The 23,185-nt window shown below is 37.0% G+C and overlaps 1 protein-coding gene and 1 pseudogene across 11 annotated transcripts in view; both read right to left on the bottom strand.

Moving 5' to 3' along the window:
• RALYL (RALY RNA binding protein like) overlaps nt 1-23,185 on the bottom strand; it is a 900,595-nt gene that overhangs the window by 694,381 nt on the left and 183,029 nt on the right. The gene's annotated exons all lie outside the window — the stretch shown is intronic.
• Nucleotides 22,153-22,401, bottom strand: LOC116742568 (annotated as a pseudogene).

Genomic DNA, 23,185 nt, shown 5'->3' with positions numbered 1-23,185 from the left:
GATAAGTGACCTGGAAGATAAAATAGTGGAAATAACTACTGCAGAGCAGAATAAAGAAAAAAGAATGAAAAGCATTGAGAACAAACTCAGAAACCTCTGGGACAATATTAAATGCACCAATATTCGAATTCTAGGGGTCCCAGAAGAAGAATAGAAAAAGAAAGGGACTGAGAAAATATTTGAAGAGATTATAGTTGAAAACTTCCCTAATATGGGAAAGGAAATAGTTAATCAACTCCAGGAAGCACAGAGTCCCATACAGGATAAATCCAAGAAGAAACACACCAAGACACATATTAATCAAACTATCAAAAAGTAAATAGAAAGAACAAATATTAAAAGCAGCAAGGGAAAAAGCAACAAATATCATACAAGGGAATCCCCATAAGGCTAACAGCTGAGTTTTCAGCAGAAACTCTGCAAGCCATAAGGGAGTGGCAGGACATATTTAAAGTGAAGGAAGGGAAAAGCCTACAACAAAGATTACTCTACCCAGCAAGGATCTCATTCAGATTTGATGGAGAAATTAAAAACTTTACAGACAAGCAAAAGCTAAGAAAATTCAGCACCACCAAACCAGCTTTACAACAAATGCTAGAGGAACTTCTGTAGGCAGGAAACACAAGAGAAAGAAAAGACCTACAGTAACAAACCCAAAACAATTAAGAAAATGGTAATAGGAACATACATATCGATAATGACCTTAAATGTAAATGTATTAAATGCTCCAACCAAAAGACATAGACTGGCTGAATGGATATAAAAACAAGACCTGTATATATGCTGTCTACAAGAGACCCACTTCAGACCTAGGGACACATACAGACTGAAAGTGAGGGGATGGAAAAAGATATTCCATGTAAATGGAAATCAAAAGAAAGCTGGAGTAGCAATTCTCATATCAGACAAAATAGACTTTAAAACAAAGACTATTACAAGAGACAAAGAAGGACACTTCATAATGATCAAGGGATCAATCCAAGAAGAAGATATAACAATTGTAAATATTTCTGCACCGAACAGAGGAGCTCTTCAGTACATAGGCAAATACTAACAGCCATAAAATGGAAAATCGACAGTAACACAATCATAGTAGGTGAATTCAGCACCCCACTTTCACCAATGGACAGATCTTCCAAAATGAAAATAAATAAGAAAACACAAGCTTTAAATGATACATTAAACAAGATGGACTTAACTGATATTTATAGGACATTCCATCCAAAAAACAACAGAATACACTTTCTTCTCAAGTGCTCAGGGAACATTCTGCAAGATAGATCATATCTTGGGTCACAAATCAAGCCATGGTAAATTTAAGAATATTGAAATCATATCAAGTATCTTTTCCAACCACACCACTATAAGACAAGATATCAAATACAGGAAAAAGTCTGTAAAAAATACAAACACGTGGAGGCTAAATAATACACTACTTAATAACCAAGAGATCACTGAATAAATCAAAGAGGAAATCAAAAAATACCTAGAAACAAATGACAATGAAAACACGACGACCCAAAACCTATGATATGCAGCAAAAGCAGTTATAACAGGGAAGTTTATAGCAATACAAACCTACCTTAAGAAACAAGAAACACCTCAAATAAACAACCTAACCTTAAACTAAAGCAATTAGAGAGAAAGAATAACAAAAATCCCCAAAGTTAGCAGAAGGAAAGAAATCATAAAGATCATATCAGAAATAAATGAAAAAGAAATGAAGGAAATAGCAAAGATCAATAAAACTAAAAGCTGGTTCTTTGAGAAGATAAACAAAATTGATAAACCATTAGCCAGACTCATCAAGAAAAAGACTCAATTCAATAGAATTAGAAATGAAAAAGGAGAAGTAACAACTGACACTGCAGAAGTACAAAGGATCATGAAAGATTACTACAAGCAACTCTATGCCAATAAAATGGACAACCTGGAAGGAATGGACAAATTCTTAGATATGGACAACCTTCCGAGACTGAAGCAGGAAGAGGTAGAAAATTTGAACAGACCAATCACAAGCACTGAAATTGAAACTGTGATTAAAATTATTCCAACAAACAAAAGCCCAGGACCAGATGGCTTCACAGGTGAATTCTATCAAACATTTAGAGAAGAGCTAACACCTATCCTTCTCAAACTCTTCCTAAATATAGCAGAGGGAGGAACACTCCCAAACTCATTCTAAGAGGCCACCATCACCCTGATACAAAAACCAGACAAAGACATCACAAAGAAAGAAAACTACAGGCCAATATCACTGATGAACATAGATGCAAAAATCCTCAACAAAATACTAGCAAACAGAATCCAAAAGCACGTTAAAAGGATCATACACCATGATCAAGTGGGGTTTATCCCAGGAATACAAGGATTCTTCTGTATACACAAATCAATCAATGTGATGCACCATATTAACAAATTGAAGGAGAAAAACCATGTCATCATCTCAATAAATGCAGAGAAAGCTTTCGACAAAATTCAACAACCATTTATGATAATAACTTTCCAGAAAGTAGGCATAGAGGGAACTTACCTCAACATAATAAAGGCCATATATGACAAACCCACAGCCAACATCATCCACAATGGTGAAAAACTGAAACCTTTTCCACTAAGATCAGGAACAAGACAAGATTGCCCACTCTCACCACTATTATTCAACATAGTTTTGGAAATTTTAGCCACGGCGATCAGAGAAGAAAAATAAATAAAAGGAATCCAAGGAGGAAAAGAAGAAATAATGCTTTCACTCTTTGCAGAGGACATGATACTATACATAGAGAATCCTAAAGATGCTACCAGAAAACTACTAGAGCTAATCAATGAATTTGGTAAAGTAGCAGGATACAAAATTAATGCACAGAAATCTCTTGCATTCCTATACACTAATGATGAAAAATATGAAAGTGAAATTAATAAAATACTCCAATTTACCATTGCAACAAAAAGAATAAGATGCCTAGGAATAAACCTACCTAAGGAGACAAAAGACTTGTATGCAGAAAATTATAAGACACACATTAAAGAAATTAAAGATACAAATAGATGGAGAGACATAGCATGTTCTTGGATAGGAAGAATCAACATTGTGAAAATGACTATACTACCCAAAGCAATCTACAGATTCAATGCAATCCCTATCCAACTACCATGGGCATTTTTCACAGAACTAGAACAAAATATTTCACAATTTGTATGGAAACACAAAAGACCCCGAATAGTAAATGCAGTCTTGAGAAAGAAAAACATTGCTGGAGGAATCAGGCTCCCTGGCTTCGGATGATACTACAAAGCTACAGTAATCAATACAGTATGGTATTGGCACAAAAACAGAAATGTAGATCAATGGAACAGGATAGAAAGCCCAGAGATAAAACCACACATATATGGTCACCTTACCTCTGATAAAGGAGTCAAGAATATACAATGGATAAAAGACAGCCTCTTCAATAAGTGGTGCTGGGAAATGTAAAAGCATTAAATTAGAACACTCCCTAACACCATACACAAAAATAAACTCAAAATGGATTAAAGACCTAAACGTAAGGTCAGACACTATCAAACTCTTAGAGGAAAACATAGGCACAACACTCTATGACATAAATCACAGCAAGATCGTTTTTGACCCACCTCCTAGAGAAATAGAAATAAAAACAAAAATAAACAAATGGGACCTAATAAAACTTAAAAGTTTTTGCACAGCAAAGGAAACCATAAACAAGATGAAAAGATAACCCTTAGAATGGGAGAAAATATTTGCAAATGAAGCAACTGACAAAGAATTAATCTCCAAAATATAGAAGCAGCTCATGCAGCTCAATATCACAAAAACACACAACCCAATCCAAAAATGGGAAGAAGATATAAACAGACATTTCTCCAAAGAAGATATACAGATTGCCAACAAACACATGAAAGAATGCTCAACATCATTAATCATTAGAGAAATGCAAATCAAAGCTACAATGCGATATTGTCTCACACCTGTCGGATTAGCCATCATCAAAAAATCTAGAAACAATAAATGCTGGAGAGGGTGGGGAGAAAAGGGAACCCTCATACATTGTTGGTGGGAATGTAAATTGATACAGCCACTATGGAGAACAGTATAGAGGTTCCTTAAAAAACTAAAAATAGAACTACCATACAACCCAGCAATCCCACTACTCAGCATACACCCTGAGAAAACCATAATTCAAAATGAGTCATGCACCACAATGTTCATTGCAGCTCTATTTAGAATAGCCAGGACATGGAATCTACCTAAGTGTCCATCGACAGATAAATGGGTAGAGATGATGTGGCACATATATACAATAGAATATTACTCAGCCATAAAAAGAAACGAAATTGAGTTATTTGTAGTGAGGTGGATGGACCCAGAGTCCGTCACACAGAGTGAAGTAACTCAGAAAGAGAAAAACAAATACCATATGCTAACACATACATATGGAATCTAAAAAAAAAAAAAAAAAAAGGTCATGAAGAACCTAGGTGCCAGTCGGGAATAAAGATGTAGACCTACTAGAGAATGGACTTGAGGACACGGGGAGGGGGAAGGGTAAGCTGGGACAAAGTGAAAGAGTGGTAGTGTATATATGTCCATATATACACTACCAAATGTAAAATAGATAGCTAGTGGCAAGCAGTCACATAGCACAGGGAGATCAGCTCGGTGTTTTGTGACCAGCTAGAAGGGTAGGATAGGGAGGGTGGGAGGGAGGGAGACGCAAGAGGGAAGAGATATGGGGATATATGTATATGTATAACTGATTCACTTTGTTATAAAGCAGAAACTAACACACCATTGTAAAGCAATTATACTCCAATAAAAATGTTAAAAAAACTAATTACTTAAAATTATTCTATAATTATAGGCTATCCATGTCATTAATAATAATCCTTCCTTCCTTTTTTCCTCCTGTTCTCTCTTTCTTTCTTTCATAAATAACTATTTGTTTTGCATGGATTAACATATACCTGAAGGGACTTCCCTGGTGGCGCAGTGGTTTAGAATCCACCTGCCAATGCAAGGGACACGGGTTCGAGCCCTGGTCCAGGAAGATCCCACATGCCACGGAGCAACTAAGCCCGTGCACCACAACTACTGAAGGCTGCGCGCCTAGAGCCTGTGCTCCGCAGCAAAAGAAGCCACCACAATGAGAAGTCTGCGCACTGCAAGGAAGAGTAGCCCCCACTCGCCACAACTAGAGAAAGCCTGCATGCAGCAACGAAGAACCAATGCAGCCCAAAATTAAATAAGTAAATAAATAAATAAATAATATACCTGAACATTTTTTTCAGTTTTGTGTAACAACTTACAGATCGACTAATAATCTAACAGGAATGTTAAGAAGAGAGTGACTTGCAGGCTTGAAATCATGCTATACCAGGAACATTTGTAGAAACAGAGAGGCCTGGAATGTGTAGGGGAGGGGGAAAAATGGAGGCAACAAATTAAAGGCAGGGCTAGCGTTTGGTAGTGAATCTGACTTGATTAGTAAGTCCCAAGTTTTTCAGCTTAGTCCAACAGGAAGAAGTTTCAGAGAGCTAGATTTCAGGTCAGGAATAAGATTTGCACACGGATAAAAATAAAAAATAATTAATATTCATTGAACACTTACTATTTGCTGGGTACCATGCTCAAAGCTTTACATACATTATTGTGTTTAATTTTCAAGGCAATTTTGTCATGTATTACGGAACTGATGCTTAAAGAGTCTAATAAATTCCCAGACGTATGGTTAGTAAGTGGTAGAACTAGAAGTTAAACAAAAAGAGTCTGATTATAAAGCCCCCACTCTTATGCACTATTTTTAATATGAAAAGAATTAAAGCACTTGTCAGATGGCTTCTTCAGGGATTAAGCCTGGGTAGTTAGCTGAATCAAGTAGGCTTCCTGTGGTAAGCAGCTTTTAAGATGCCTTCCAAGGATCCCTGCTTCCTGGTATTGATATCTTTGTTAATGCCTTTCTCTTGAGTATTTGTTTCTAACCAAGATTATATAGCAGTGTTGAGGGGATGCCATTCTGTGATTGGGTTATAAAAATTGTGACTTCAGTTTCCTAGCTGATTCTCTCTATTGCCTTCTCTGTCTGTGCTCTTTAATGAAGGGGTCATATTGGACTAAGTCACTAGCCAAGTAACTGAGAGCAGCTTCCAGTCAGCAGCCAGCAAGGAACTGAGGCCCTAGGTGCAACGACACTCAAGATACTGAACTCTGCCAACATATACATTAGTGAGTTTAAAAGCAGATCCTTTACCAATTGAGCTTTCAGATGAGAGGTCCCAGGCCCGGCTGGCATCTTGACTGCAGCCTTGTAAGTCAGCCTGAAATAGAAATCTCTCTCAGTTAAGCAGGGCCTAGATTTCTGATTCACAGAAACTGTGAGATGATAAATGTGTGTTGTTTAAAGCCACTAAATGTTGGGGGTTAATCTGTTACACAGCAGTAGATAACTAATACACGTTCCTGAGGCAGGGACTATACCTTATTAGATTTCATGTATCCAGCAACAAACACAGTTCTTACAACACAGAAAGCAGCCATGGATACCAACTAAGTGGAAAGCTAATGAAAGAAGAAAGGATTAAACTAATTGATCTTTAAGATAATTTGAAACTTGAGATTCTATTATTATTTCATGTAAAACATAATTAAAATAAACTCTTCACCATGGTCCTATCCACTTTATCAGAATAAAAGATATTACAAGTAAAATAGCCTAAACTCAATAACAAAGATTTTTTTTCTCCTCCACTCCCCCAAGTTTATTGAAATATAATGTAGATAAAAAAGATTCACCCATTATAAGTATGCCATTTGATAAATTTTTGAAGCTAGAAATATTCATGTAACTACCACCACAAACAAGATGTAAAGCATTTCCAACTAATGTGCCCCTTTGCAATCAAGCCTCTTTCCTAACTCCTTCAGGCAACTGTTTACTGATCAACTTTCTCTCATTATAGTTTTACATTTTCTAGAATCTCATACACAGAGATGTTTTTAAATGCTCAATGTATATTTCAAATGCACTAGGTGTAAAGATACAAGACCATTTAAGTCAGCTGTAGCTGAATTTAATATTTTTGTTTTCATTCATAATTTTATATGTAAATCTCTTCAATAGATTCTCTTTACAAATAATATTATCTATAAGAAAAAGACTAAATATTTCCAATGGAATTTTTACTAACTGATCTTTAATAAATTGATCTGACCAAGAGGACAGTTTCTAAAATTCCTCAAAGATCCCCAGAATTTATCCAGAATTTTTCCCTCTGAACATTGAGAGAAAAATGAGAATACCTATTGTACTGTATTAAGCTATTCTGCAGTGACCATTTATAAGCATTTTTTTAATTTAACAGCTAAAAGAAGGTTGAGGCTATAGGTAAGCAGGAAAGGATTTTACATTTAGAGTTAGAATTCTCTGGATTTTGCTACAACTTGGCTCTGTGAAATTGGTTCTTGCTGATTAAAGTTTCAACAGACACAATCAGGCTGCTTTTGAATGCCTGGTCTTTCTCGAAGTTGCAAGTAAAGAGACATGCAGTCATCTAATAAAAATGCTAAAGACATTTCCTTGAATGTAAGGGTTGATGGATGGATAAACAACAGTGAGACCTGCATAATGAAAGCAGTCACAAAACTCTACAGTATTAGGAGGAGATGCATTGGGGACTTTGAATTCCTGCAGTCTTTCATTTTAACAAATATTTACTAAATTCTCACAATGAGCAGGGTGCCACATTTGTTATATCAAATGTTTCCTCACTTACTGGGGGAAAATGACTAATAGTTACCAGCACAAATGCAGGAGTCAATTAAGTTAGAAAAGCCTTGATATGCCTACAGCATCAAAGCTCCATTTTACGTGGTAAGTATCTAAATAAATCCCAAAGAGTGCCACTAATGTCTGTCTCAACTTGTAGATACCCTTTGGTAACCACTTACAGTTGAACGATCGCATTCAGAGGTAAACAGTACAGTAAACAGAACCGTCTGTTTGGGATCACACTAACCTAGATGCAAATTGAGTTTTGACTTTCACTAAATAAGTTTAGTGGCCATAGGAAAAATAACGTAACTCCTAGAGACAGTTTCTTCAGATGTAAATGAGTGCTTTATAGATTACAAGATGTGAAGCAGGGTTTTTCTGTTACTTCAAACATTTCAGGGCTTCCCTGGTGGCGCAGTGGTTGAGAGTCTGCCTGCCAATGCAGGGGACATGGGTTCAAGCCCTGGTCTGGGAAGATCCCACGTGCCACGGAGCAGCTGGGCCCGTGAGCTACAAATACTGAGCTCTGCGCGTATGGAGCCTGTGCTCTGCAGCAAGAGAGGCCGCGACAGTGAGAGGCCCGCGCACCGCGATGAAGAGTGGCCCCCGCTTGCCACAACTAGAGAAAGCCCTCGCACAGAAACGAAGACCCAACACAGCCAAAAATAAATAAATGAATAAATAAATTTAAAAAAAAAAAAAAAACATGTAGGTTTAAAACATTTCAGCTAAAGCCTCAATTGAGAACAATAAGAGGAAGAGATGGGAACATATGTATATGTATAACTGATTCACTTTGTTATAAAGCAGAAACTAACACACCATTGTAAAGCAATTATACTCCAATAAAGATGTTAAAAAAAAAAAAAGAGAACGATAAGAGAAAGGACTCTAAAGAGTAGCTGCTAGGCACCTCTCCTAGGGTTTCCTAACAAGCAGCAAAACTGGCTACAAACCTAGCCCTTCATCTGGATCATCAAATGCAGAATTTGGAGTGCATCTTGAGAGAAAGTCGTCAAGGCAATGAGATGTTATCCAAAGGAGCGGTTTCAGCTTATCTTCTGCCCTGCACACACACTCCACACACTTATCCTAGGGCGCCAGCTCCAAGAGATCTAAAAGTAGTGGGTGGGGCCGATCAGACCAGTGCCTCGATTCTGACCACAGGCTTGCTGAGCAGAAGTGTGCAGACAAATTTCTGCATGACCACTGTGATGAGAAGATTTTGGAACAGCTGGCTTGTGGCCCCTGGATTTTGGGGAAGCATTTGAGCATCGAAATGACTGACCCTTTCCCTCCTAGAGAATTCAGAAAGCAGAATGCTGGCTAGACGACAGCAGACAAGCAGACCTACATTCCATTACTTGTCAGGACAAGAATGCCTGCATCTCCTATAGGCTCGGTGCATCCCACTGAAAGTATTTTGCTATCCTTATAGGATCCTATAGAAAAGTATTTCCTGCCAAAGTAAGAGAAGGAGGTTATTGGATTGGTTACTGTGTGCTGGAGCTGGGTGATAGGTAAAATGCAAATGTCCATTGTCAGAGAGCTGAGGTCCAAAATAGTGGTGGTATGGGGGAGATAGCAGGGTTCTAAAGAGCCTACCAGTATACCCCACAAAGCAGACAGCTCCTGCCAGTAACGGAGATATCTATTACTGAGAGAGACTAAAAAAATCCCAGTCAGTTCACAAATTATTCTAAAATGCAGGGCTAGAGCTAGTGGCAGGCCTGAACTGAGGGGATGGGAGACATTTTGAATTTTATTTGAATTTAGGACAGCTTGAAAATTTTAATAACTGAAAATAAATTTCAGTTGTTGAAATTAAATTGTGTTTATAACTGATGGTCTGAAAAATTATGGCCTCTGCCTTACATGTATCAAATCACAGGGTCAAAGATGTGATAACCCGGTTGAAGACAAAAAGTAAAAGTGCTTTCTGCTTATATTGGCTTTGAGTTCAGACCACTGAATAAAATCATTACATAAGGATTATAGATAATACACATTAAATGCCTTCCATAGTACCTGACACACAGAAAATGAGTTTAATAAATGTGAGTTACTGTTAGTTTTACTCCCATGTCTCTGGCACTGTTAGTTACTTTACTTATGTACATTACCTCTAATCCTCCCAATAAATCTACAAGGTAGCTATTGTTATATTTATTTTATAGATGAAAAGAAAGCAGAAACAAAAGTGAAAGAGGCAGTCATTACCCTGAGAAGCTAAATCTAAGGGAAGAAGAGTAGTACATTAACGGTGCTAATGGCTCAAATAGAGATTGTACAAGGTGGCATCAGAGGCCAACTCAGACCACACATAGGCTTTCCCAAAGGATCTGGTCCCTAAAATAAGAGTCAGTTATCCAGGTTAAAAAGAGGGACAACATTTCCAAATGATGGGCTCTACAAGAGGTCCAGGATGACCAAGGTACAGGAAGGGAGGTAGCAAGAGGAGAACAGAGCTGCAGGATGGAGTGATATAATGAAATACCTGTAACCCTCCTTGGTCATTTACCCTGAAGACAGTGTGGAACTAAGGGATGAATTTAAGTAAGGTAGTGGTCACTGCTATGTAGGGATCTCTACACAGAACCCAGAAGTATGGTATTGCAGTCTGAGAGCCCCTAGTTGCTGAATCAGGCCAATCTGTGAGTTCTCTGACCTCATAGTATCCCTCATCTGTAAAGCCCGTTAATGTCCTTGTCTTTAAATGGAGTAAAGATAACATCTACTTCATGGGTCTATACTGAAATGCTGAATTACAAAATGCTACATAAGTCTTATGAGCACGAACACTGAAAATACCAGTCAACTCTCCCCAATTTTTCTTAAAATGAACAGTTAATTATATTACCAGTAATTAAATTTCTCCTCTGCATGTTGATACGTGTTATGGATCAAACAAATTTCTAAAAACTCATTACTTGTACTAGTCTAAAAACATTCAGCTGGATTCTTTAAATTTCTGCTTGCACTATACATTCTAACAAAGGCAAACATAGAAAAATATGGCAGGAAAGTCAGGACAGCTAAGGGCAAAAGCTAACTATGGAGGCTTCACTTGAAGTTCCCAGAGTGGCAATAGTAATTACAGGTTTGGAGCTTGTGGCAATTATAGCAAATTCTCAAGTGCAGTGCTTCTCCTTCCTCCATAAATCTGCAGTGACTTGGTGACCTAATCCAAGTATCAAAGAAACCCCAACTCTGACAGGATGCCCTCTTCCCTAAGTGGATGTTTGCATTTCTCTGTATAAGTGCCACAAAAAGAGAGAGAGAGGGAGAGACAGTTAAAGTTATCAGGGTGAAATATAATGAGGGCATCTTATGAGGCAGCAGAATGATATAGTGGGAAGAATATGGCAGTTTTTCCTACAATCAGCTCCTCACTACAGCCTCCTAGAAGCGTGGTGAAACTGGCTAACAGACTTAGATCAGAAGGGTGAATGGTCAAGCTCAGGGCCAGCCACAGACCAGCTTACCAGGTGCAGTGTGTGGGATGTCTGAGATTGATCTAACACCAAACCAGCCACAGACCAGCTTACCAGGTGCAGTGTGTGGGATGTCTGAGATTGATCTAACACCAAAAGCTGGCCCTGACACCTCCGGCACCTTTCCTAGGTGCAGCTGGGAAAGCCACAATGCAGAGGCCAAGGGACTTCATAAACCTAGGACAGTTTCATCAGGTTCTGATACAAAGAGAGTCAGCCTTGAGAAGAGGGCCTGTAAAAGATTCTAGGGAAGAGGTGTCAAGGAATAAAAATAAAAGTTATGCAATGATCCAGAACAATGGGGCTATTCCTCCCAAGACCTAGGAAGAAGCCCTTCAGAATTGAAGACTGAGAGTAGATGCAGGGGAATCACAGTCCCTGTCATTTTCATTCTAAAATGATCTTTAGATGAAGTAAGAATAATACCAAAGTTTCATTTTTATTGTAACTTTTCTCACATGATTAGATGGTTTTTAAGAATTTCTTTAAAAATAACAGTACATACCTGAAATTTGGCTTATCCAAAAATCCATTTATATGTCTCTTAGAAATTGATTAAATTTAACTTCTTGCATTTAGTATTCCAACCAGCAATTTTTTTTTTTTTTTTTTTTTTTTATCTTTTAAGAGGTTTGGAACATAAAATTAGCCCAGTATTGTAACAACAAAATTGACTCAATTTTTTCCAAAAATGGCAATATTAACATATGTCAATGGAGCATTTGATTACTCATATGCATGTAAAATGCTCTAATATATACTGTACATCTAAAGAATTTGAACTATTTATTTTACTTTTCTGGATTTGGGGGGCAGAAAGAGATGATAATCATAAAACCCGTGTTTACCCAAGGGATTATGCCACTCTTGTTGTCATCATTATGTCAATGGCCAAAACAAACACTATAAGCATTGTCTCAGTACAAATTTGATAGAGGGTTGGAGGAGAGTTAAGAAAAATTAGAACTTTCTTTGACACAACAGCTTTTGGGTCTGGTCGTTACCAAGCCCCAGTTCCAAGCTGTTCTAAATGATGAGGCTGACGGTGCCATGTTCTTACAAGACCTTCAATGTCTGGTTTGATTCCTAGGACAGACTGGTACAAGTAGGTAGAGCCCATGGGTAGTGCTTATCCTAGAATTAAAATGCACAGAATGGGAAAAGATGAAGTTATAGAATGAAAGAGATAGGAAAAAACTCTCACACGTATAATGGTCCTTGAAATGCGTATTAGTCTTCATCCAGAGTTCAAAGAATATTTATTATGGAAACAATATTATGCTTTCATGAAAATGCATTTGTCGTTGATTAAAATAGGGTCCTATGATAAAAATCTGTGGGACATACTCTACAGGAATTAGAAGAGTGACATGATAGATGAAAATTGAAAATTGTTTCAGGTTCATATAGAGGGCACTGTATAATCATAATTATGAGAGCTTGCATTTGTAAAGGATTTTAGTTTTCAAAGTGCTTTCATGCCCATCATCTCTGATGATCTTTACAACAACTCTGTGAGCTAGGTAGGGCAAGAATTACCATCTCCATTTTAAAGGAAGGGAAATTTTATATCTTTCTCAAATAAGCAATTTTGTATTTAGAATGATTGTACAACATTTCACTCTTCTTGATAACTGCACTAGCCTACTGAAAGCACTTACCCATTTATAAAATAAATTTTAAAAATGATAGTGAAAACTAAATAAAATTTATAAGATGAAAATGTTCTAGAAGAAACAGACACAATTAAAGAGAATAAAATAGTGTGAATATGTATGCAGGTAGGCGGGCTTGGGAAATTATTTTGTATAATATAGTTTAAGTAGTTTCTTTTTTTTTTTTGGCGGTACATGGGCCTCTCACTGTTGTGGCCTGTCCCGTAGCAGAGCACAGGCTTCGGACGTGCAGGCTCAGCGGCCATGGCTCACGGGCCCAGCCGCTCCGCGGCATGTGGGATCTTCCCAGACCAGGGCACGAACCTGTGTCCCCTGCATCGGCAGGCGGACTCTCAACCACTGTGCCACCAGGGAAGCCCATAAGTAGTTTCGTTATTTTTTGGGGACATTTCCATGTAACTATCTGGATACCGTCTCAAATTTCACGTGTCAAAACTTCACCTTCATCTCTCAATTTTCCTAACTACAGAAGCCCAGTGAATTTCTTTACCCAAATTGGACAGCTTGGTTCACCTCTTTTTCATTTACTTATCTGAAGTCAATCACCCCATCTTTTTCTTCTTTTACTTCCTGCTGTCTCTACCTAAATCCCAGGTCTTCACTCACTGAATTTCACACTGTACTTCAGTTTATCTGATTTATGATTTTACCTTAGTTACTGCAATATACCATCAGCTTATTCTTTCCCTACAAATATTCATTAGATCCCTATATATTTTTCTCTCTAAGGTAAAAAGTACTTTACCTGCCTTTCAGAATCCTTTATTATCAAGTTACAAATACTACCGATTTCCACACACTCTTTTCTTTCTTTAATGAGACCTGGGTCTTCTTGCCCCTCCAATGCTTTATGATTTTTCCTTCCACAAGCCTTCAATGTCTTGCTCCATTCATGCCAAAACCAAAGTTCCTCTGTTTCTTGCACATATTTCTTCTCTTATGCTTCATTCTGCTATTACTTCCATGACCTAGTTCTCTGTAGAAGGCCCTCATTAATGAATACCTACATGATTTATACTTTATGAAATTCAAGTAGGATCTTAATTATATAATGTCTTATACTGATCCATATTCATTAATCTGTATCTCCAGTTATGCTGAAGGCCTTTGACAGGAGGCAACATGTTTTAATATTCTTCTGACGCCCTAGGGACCAAGCAGTGATAAAGACATAAGGGTGGCTCATTTTTATTTAATAACTATATTCAAAAGCATAGAAACAAAAGTTTGAAAATAAATGCATTCATTCATGCTAACCATTCATTATGTTAAGTGCTAAGAATATAATGGCAAATAAGAAAGACCTGCTGCCACCCTCACTGAGCTTGTGGTCTCCTGCCATGGAGAAACCAAATAAACACCCTCCATGGTGAGTGCTAACTGCCTAACATCATGTAAACTCACAAAGAAAAATAAGAGAGGAGAGTTGATCAGTATTCATTACAAAAGAAGCTCACAAATGAAATAACACCTTTTGGCTTTATGAAGCTTAAATGGTTGACGAGTATTGCTATTTTCCATATGGCAGCACAGGGACCATAAATGGTTCTACATTACATGAAATATGAAGATCAGTGAAATGCTTGGCATTTCAAGTTGGAAGCTAGAGGGAAAATGATTTATAATTCAATAGTATATATTTTTATGTTCATCAAACACTGTATGCTTAACGTCATTTAATTTTTAAATAAAAATGAATAATTAAAAGTACCCTAAGAAGCATATAAAATAGCTTGAAGAACTTTAAAATTTTGGTTATTCATTAACAGAGCAGATAAATTATGTTAATCCCCACCAATTCTTTAAATTTTTACAGTAATATTGAATTTAACTTGCAAATGTTTGATAATCTAAGCCATCAGAGAACAATCTGGTAAGCTGATGCATTTTCTTTATGCATCAGTATGCATTATGTACAGATTTTTGTAGGCTTAATTAGCAATGTTAAACCATGGGAAAAAATTAAAGACAACCTTAAGAATAACTAATTCAAAAGAGATATGTTAGTCATATTTCAGAAAAAAAAAAAAACTTGACTGCAGTAATTTTTTATCCTTAAGCTGGTTTAATGTTGAAAAAGAACATATATTTAATTCCCAACCCAAATGTATTTTAACCAGCAGATGTTCACTTTTTGACATTCTCATGTATGATATGCTCAATCATTACAGAGACAAAAGAGAGAAAATACCTCTAATGCAAAAAAATTAATTTTTGATGATATTAATTTGACCATATAATTTATTTATAATTTAGAGGCATTCAAAAACCACATTAGACAGAATTTCCAATCATCAGTGAAACTTATGTAATCAACAGACCTTTAATGTTTCAAAAGATGCTTTTAGTTTTTTTCCTCTGTACAAATTCATTAATATTTAGAGGGGAGACAGCAAGGAAAAAAGCTACAGCAATAATGATCAAGTATATAGAAAGAAAATCAAAGAAAAACAGTGTCACAGAAACTAATGAAGACAGCTATATCAAGACGACAGCAGGCCATGTTAGATGCATCAAGAAGATTCAACTAAATGAAGGATGAAAACAGGTTAATTGACTTAGTAATTAGGTCACAGATAAACTTAGTGCAGTTTGAGAACAATGGGGGGTGGGGGAGCCGAGGTCCTGAGCACCAAGCCTTTTCTATCCCTCCAATATACCTGATTTCAGGGAATTCCCCGGCAGTCCAGCAGTTGGGACTCCATCCTTTCACTGCCGAGGGCCCAGGTTCGATCCCTGATGAGGGAACTAAGATCCCATAAGGCACACACTGGGGCAAAACAAAAGAACAAACAAACAAACAAAATCTGATGTCAAATAAAGAAAAGGGTAGACCATCTCGGGTATAAATGCAGATCGAAGGAATTGCAGGGAACAGGTGCATAAGCACCTTTGGAAGCAGAGAATATGGAAGTAGTAGAAAACAAGAAGCTGTACATCAGAAATGAAATAGCATAAGTAACTGAAGAAGATGGAAAGATGGTGAAACAGAGAGAATGGGGAAGAGTGAGTGTTAAGGACACCTTTTACTTTAAAGGAGTGTTGAGAGAAGAGACGCACATGTAAATTTTCAAGTGCAGAAGGGGATGAGGACAAGGTCAAACACTGAGAAATGGGGGACCTGAAACAAGGTAAAAAAAAAAAAAATCATACCAACAAATACATTGGTAATTGTTGAAATGGGAATATAGAAAGAGGATAAAGTAATATTGTCACCAGAATATGATTCAACACAAGAATATCTACTAAAGTAACATTTAATTTAATAGGTTAAAAAAGGAAAACCATGTACCAATCTCAATAAAAGGAAAAAAAACACTGAAAAAAATTGTCTATTGAATAAAAGTATGCTTAGAAAAAAGTTAAACCCCTTATATTGATAAAGAATAGCTATCAAAAATGAAAAGTAAATAGTACTTAATGGAAGCATTTTAAAATATTCACATAAAATTAGGAATATAATAAAGAACCATCTGTCTAAACTTCTATTAATATTAAAACTGGTAAGGAAAAGATAAAACTGTATTTGTAAAGTTTGAGGACTAAGGAAACTGCTGCAAAGATGCTGGGTGTTATAGCAGTCTACAAAATTAATAGCATGCCTTTATACCAGAAATAACTGATTTGAAAGAATAAGTGGGTAGATAAAACACCCTTTTACAATAGCAACAAAATAATAACGTACCCAGAAATGTCCAACAAAATAGGTGTGAGCTGTTCTTTGGACATTCACAAAATATTGCTGAGAGACTTTAGCAGACCAGGAAAACAAACAGCATGAGATTGTTTGTTGTTGGATGGAGGACACTCATTGCAAATATGCCCTTTGTCTCTGAATTTAACTATAAATTTACATCAATTTCAATCAAAATCTTAGCAAAGTTTCCCACAGAATTAGAGAAACTGACCCTAAAGTTTATAAAAACCTGCCAAGAAGTGACATTTTTCAATTTTGAAGAAAAGAACAAAGTTAAGGCTCATTCCCTACCAGATACCAAGATTAATTTTAAAACTGTGGCAATAAATAAATAAACATGGTGTAATTTTAAAACTGTGGCAATAAATAAATAAACATGGTGTATTGAGTTATATAGGGATGGACAAATAGAACACTGGAATAGATTGGAATCCATAGATAGATAGATAGGTAGATAGATGATAAGATAGATAAATAAATATTTAGAGAGAGAAATACTGTTTGAAAGTGGTGGTATTACAATTCAATGTGGAGAGAAACACCTTTTTAATAAATGGTTCCTTAACAAGAAGTTATCTCCATGGAAAATAGTAAAGTTAGATCCTGACTACACCTCCTATGGGTACACACATATAACAAATCATTGTGGATTAAAGACTTAGGAATAAATAGTAAAGCTTTAAAATTATGTAAGATGTTATAGGAGAATGTGACTTTAGTGAAGAAGGATGCTTAAACACTCTCATTGAGAATAGAGGGGGCATGCTTAAGGCTGTACATTGGGTTTTCGCTTTCTTTTTGGTGATTTCCCTTTACCACCTGATTGCTGGGAGTTTTCCTGGCTTCTCTGTTCCTGATATGACTGTTAGAATCGGGAGGGAGGGCATTTTTGTTTGTTTGTTTGTTTTTGTTGATTTGGCCTAACCTTCACTTGGTGGCATTGGTGGACTTTCTAAGGTCAACCACGTCCTCCAACAGCTCCTTCCAAAGCTGCCCAGCCCTCAGCTTCTGTAGGGGGACACCTCATGCTCAGTCATGGAGGACTTGATACAAGTACACTGCTGCTGAATGCATATATCATTCCATATACCGCAAAGCAGGTAGAAATTTCTGCATCCTGCCAGGCAAATCTGGGATGGCTACTTTTGACCCTCTCTTCTCTTAAGCATTTTGTGATACCACTTTCCTACTTTGCTTGGGTCGCCACCATTGACGCTGGTCTACCCCAGGCAGCTGCAGTCTTCTCCCAAGTTTATGATGGGAGACCCAAGCACCTGCTGCCTTTCCCTCTCCACTTCTAGGATTTTAAACAGGAAATACATGTAACTTGGCTGCTTGCTTCTCTTTACTTGCACTCTAAAGCAGCAAAAGGAACAAGCTTTCCTATTTTTCTTCCCATGTGATCTAAATTTATCTTACATCATCTGGTCCTCATTCTTAGTGGTAGGAAGCCTCACAGTCCTGTGAACTCAGATGTAAAGATTATCTTCTCCATAACATGAAAATAACTCTCCAGTGAAGGTCCACCAGGGGTGGTTCTTGATGTAAACCTATGGGCAACCAGGGACTACAGATTACCAAGGAAGAAAATACATCGGTTTATATCTCAGAAATATTATGCTTCGTAAGTATTTTACAGAAAGAAATTACAGGGCTCAAAACAGATTGGATGTGAGGAGGGAGGAAGTCTGAAATAGACATCATTCGTCCCACTTTGCAGATAAATAAACCAAAGCTTTAGAGGAATTAAGTAACCTGCACAACATCAAATGAAGCAAAGCCAGAATTCTAACCTAAGTGCATATTCTTTCTACAGTAATAAATTATCTGGGACTTCACTGGCAGTCCAGTGGTTAAGACTCGGCGCTCATAATGAAGGGGACTTAGTTCCTGGTCAGGGAAGGTGTGCTGCAAGGTGTGGCCAAAAAAACCCCACAAAACAAAAATAAATAAACAAATAAATAAATACATACATACCTACATAAACGTCTTCTTATTAAAAAAAAGAAAATTAAGCATCTAATCTTTCAAGAAACATGTAGACTACCAGCACTAAAATTTCATATCATATGATGGAGTAATGGATAAAACACAATTCACTAAACATGCTGTGAAATCAGGTCATTCATAAAAATTCTCAATGTAAACCTTCTAGCATTAATCAACCAGTTTTAAAGCAATTAAAGGCATATTTTCATATATCTTTAAGGAGAGTACACTGTAGATGAAAATCTTTTAATTAATAAGCTGGCACCTGTGGAAAGTTTTAAAATTGTCATTAAATTTATTTCAAGTTGTGTTCATTACTAAAGCTGATATCAGGAATATATATAAATACACTGTCAGAGTAGTATGAATGCTGGGAGGTATTACTCTTTCATTGACAAGCACTTGAATGTACGCACTAACAACTCTTGAACTTCCTGTATGTGAATGAAAGTTGTACAATCAGTCAAAGTGACATAAAGCACTGTTTTTAAACCAGTGAAAAACACTTTAGTCCTAATTTGATCACCCTTCTCACCACTGTTATTATCGATAATTATTACAATTAAATCATCATTAACTTATCCATCAGAGGATTACAAAAATTGTTAAGTATCTTCCCAATACCTCCTTCAGTGAGATTTCCCAGGGAGGCAGTTAGAATTTTGTTTCTTTTATAATGTACTGATCAAATGTAAATTTCCATATTCCAGACTGAAGCCTGATCTAAATGAGAAAGTGATTTGGGACATATCCACAGAACATGGAGCTAAGTCTGAGAAAACAGGCAGCAATCGATAGCAGAATAGGTACTGAGAGAACAGGCAGTTTCCAAGGGCAAAACTGAATTTGAAACGCAAGTTCACAGACCACCAGCAGTTCAATGTATAGGGGCAAACAATAGAAATCCAGAACTAGTACATCTGATCTCTCATGTGGTGAGCACTCAATAAATAGTTTCCTATTTTCATGCTATGAGTGTACCTGAAGCAATAAACTATGAGACCAAATTATCACAGGCCATATTACAGCAAACTCAAAGCAGGGTAAGGAGATTTATTTTCTTCTAGAGAGCAGTGAAAAGAGCCAAATGAAGTGCCTCAAGGACAGAAGTTACCATCTCAACATGGCATATCAGTTAGATCTTGTGGGAAACACACGATAATCATAATTCTAGACTCTGCTCTGTATTCTAAAAAGCTATCATTTATGATTAATGCATTTTGCCCATTTTATAAATAAATAACTCAGCCACAACCATAGTGAGATTTTATGAAGGCCAATTCTCCAGTCTCCCAAACTCATCTGTTGTTCTTAGAAGGATGCTGGTGTCTATGCAATTGAATTTTAAATATACATATATTATATCTTCTTAGATGTCTACAAAGACATGAAATATCATTCCCTTGGAGGTAAAACTATTATGTGAAAATCTATTTTTAACTATACTTGTTTCAGGATAATTAAAAACACACAGAATTTCTCCAAGCAAGAAATTCTCAAAGTAATGTGTTCTAAAAAGAGATACTGTATTAAACATTATTTTAAAAGCACCACGTGGGTAGCATCATTCAGTTAATAATCTTATTGCTTTATTAAATTCTTTAAATAAATCATGGAAAAATATTCATTCACCATTCTCACATTTTATTATTTTCTCTTCAAAGGGTGTACACTGAAAACTTGTTTTAGTCCACCAGGTTGCAAGATTAGAAAATGAAAATCACTAGTCTTTTTGAAGCCTTGATGGATGGCAGTCACATTGCTTAATCAGCCAGGATTCTGGTACATTGACCATTACAAAGTAGTGGATATGTTTTGGCCAAAGACTTCACATTTCACTCTTACACATTTCCAGTCCTTTGTTGAATGACATTATGTTTATAAATTATTTATATCTACTTCAGCAAATTAAGTTGAATGTTCTTACAAAGAGTGGCATTGACATATATACACTACCAAATGTAAAATAGATAGCTAGTGGGAAGCAGCCGCATAGCACAGGGAGATCAGCTCGGTGCTTCCTGACCACCTAGAGGGGTGGGTTAGGGAGGGTGGGAGGGAGAGGCAAGAGGGAGGGGATATGGGGATATATGTATACATATAGCTGATTCTCTTTGTTATACAGCAGCAACTAACACAACAAAGTAAAACAATTATACTCCAATTAAGATGTTAAAAAAATCATTAGAATTGAGTTTTTAGTAAAGCATGTGGCATATATTTGCATACCACCATTGCACAATTAACACCCCTGCCTGTGCTCAATTTTCACAAAAATGTGATCAAGTAATTCTCTGTATAGCTTCCTGTTACCAGCTTTAGTGTATTTTATAAAATAGCTTTAGGTCTTTGAATCTGTGAGGCTCAAAATTCCACTGAATTATGCATAAAATGCCTACTTCACTCTTTCATTCAAGAGGTATTTGTTAAATATCACTATGTGCTCTCTTCCAGACTGCAAATAGTAAATTCATGGTATAAACTTTAAGAATCTCACAATGGTAAAGAATCATATGGTTGAGATCTGGCTCACAGTGGAAGCTCGGACAAATTGTATCCACTGTGGTATCTGGCTATTGTATGTGGGCTGCAGTCAAGATTCTAGATGACAGGGCATGAGGGTGATTTGGGCTTGAAAATGTTCAGAAATCAAAGGAATCCTGGTGGTTAGAACCACACTCAAGATGACCTCACAAAGACTGTGTTTTTAAACTGCTCTTGGCTCCTTTGCTCCCATGCCCACTACCCTATTGGAACCAAGAGGGTGCTGTTACTGCTGCCACTTGCAGATTAGGTTTTAAACTATCCCTGTTTTTTAATGATACATCCAGACTAAATACACACCAGGAGGATGCTTATGATTGGCTGAGTGTAGCCCAATGTCTGCCACTCACCTGCCAGAGTTCTCAGAAGGCAAATACCCGGTCTTCCTTTTTCCCTAGTGGTAGATAACAGTCAGAAATGTTCACAAAAATGTGCCCAGGGACAGTTTTTGTTGTTGTGGATACTGGACATCCTCCATTAGCAGCCAGGAGGTACCATGTCTCCACTGTTACCTCTCTTCCTCTATATCTTGAAATCTCTAGCATGGTTTACATATAAATTACTTCAGTTGCTGCCAAGCACTTTAAATACTTCTTGGTTTTTATTTTCTTTTCAGATTTTTATGTTTTAAAAATTCATGCAGACGACTTAATGCCCTGGCCAGGCTATTCTACTGCTAATCAGAGCTGTTAAGTGTCTTATAAGCTGGCTGCATGCAGTGTCATTATCACCTTCCACAACACTGAATTCTCACTGTGCTTCCTGAATTCATCAGAATTAAAGTTTACCAACTTTACTTTTTTTTCAAGAACATTGTTCATTAAGGCAGACATCTTCAAAGGGTTTACCTTTATGAACAGTTCTCCAACTTGCTGAAGAATCTAAAGTTTTTCTCATCTTTAATGATGCTTTTGTATTCAAAACGTGTTTATGGTATGGTTTCCCATTCATCTTGATTCAGGGTATTTTTAATGCTGCTTCTGTCTGAAGAAGCATCCTCCTGTAAGCCTTGCTTTTCCTCTTGCAGGCTGGCTGAGGACAGTAGAGCAGCCAACACACAAAACTGCTGTTCGTGCATGGCTAAAGACAGTGGTGATTTTATAGCATCCTAGGCATTTCACATTCATGAAGTAGGAATTGGGGCTCTGCATCAGGCACTTCTTGTGTTTCCTCTTCTATCTTGCAGAGGGATGAAGGAGATCCTTTGCAAGAGGCATCTTCTCATAGGGAAGTCATCATCACAGAAAGTCTAATCATTTTTTAATGAAATGTAGCCAGGCTACATTTCAGAATGTAGCCTCCTAAGGACTTAGGATTTTAGTGTCCAGTAAGTTCACTTAAATAAGTTGTCAAAAGTTTCCCCTATATACATATGAATGATTACTATAAATTTGTTTTCCATTTTTCCAGAATTTGAGTTCCAGACGTCTTACATTGCTCTCCTTTATGATTATGACAGTTGCAGTTATAATCACAAAAAATGTAATATAGAAATATAATAAGGAAGTAGTAAGTTTTGAACAGTTTTGTTGTTTTTCGTTTGTTGGAAAGAAAGAGGGGTATTAAATGCCACTAAATATTTCCACTAAAAATCTCTAAACATCTCCCTCCTAGGATATTGCCCACAGATATGTTTCATGGTGAAGAGAAAAATAGTGTCAATGACTGTTATCACAAAATATTTTAACCAGATAATATTAAATACATTAATGTGTTTAGCCCAGCTCTTGGCATGTAATAAACTGAATAAATGGGAATTGAAGAGGTTTCCTTTAACAGGGGAATAGAAGACAGTAGAAATAGAGATTCTGGGAAACTTTTAAGAAACTAAACATGGGCTTCCCTGGTGGCGCAGTGGTTGAGAGTCCGCCTGCCGATGCCGGGGACACGGGTTCATGCCCCGGTCCGGGAAGATCCCACATGCCGCGGAGCAGCTGGACCCGTGAGCCATGGCCGTTGAGCCTGCGCGTCTGGAGCCTGTGCTCCACAATGGAAGAGGCC

This window comes from Phocoena sinus, chromosome 17 (assembly GCF_008692025.1).
Source record: "Phocoena sinus isolate mPhoSin1 chromosome 17, mPhoSin1.pri, whole genome shotgun sequence".
In the NCBI taxonomy this organism is placed as follows: domain Eukaryota; kingdom Metazoa; phylum Chordata; class Mammalia; order Artiodactyla; family Phocoenidae; genus Phocoena; species Phocoena sinus.
The sequence above is the reverse complement of the archived record's forward strand: the minus strand, read 5'-3'. Positions and strand labels throughout refer to the sequence as shown.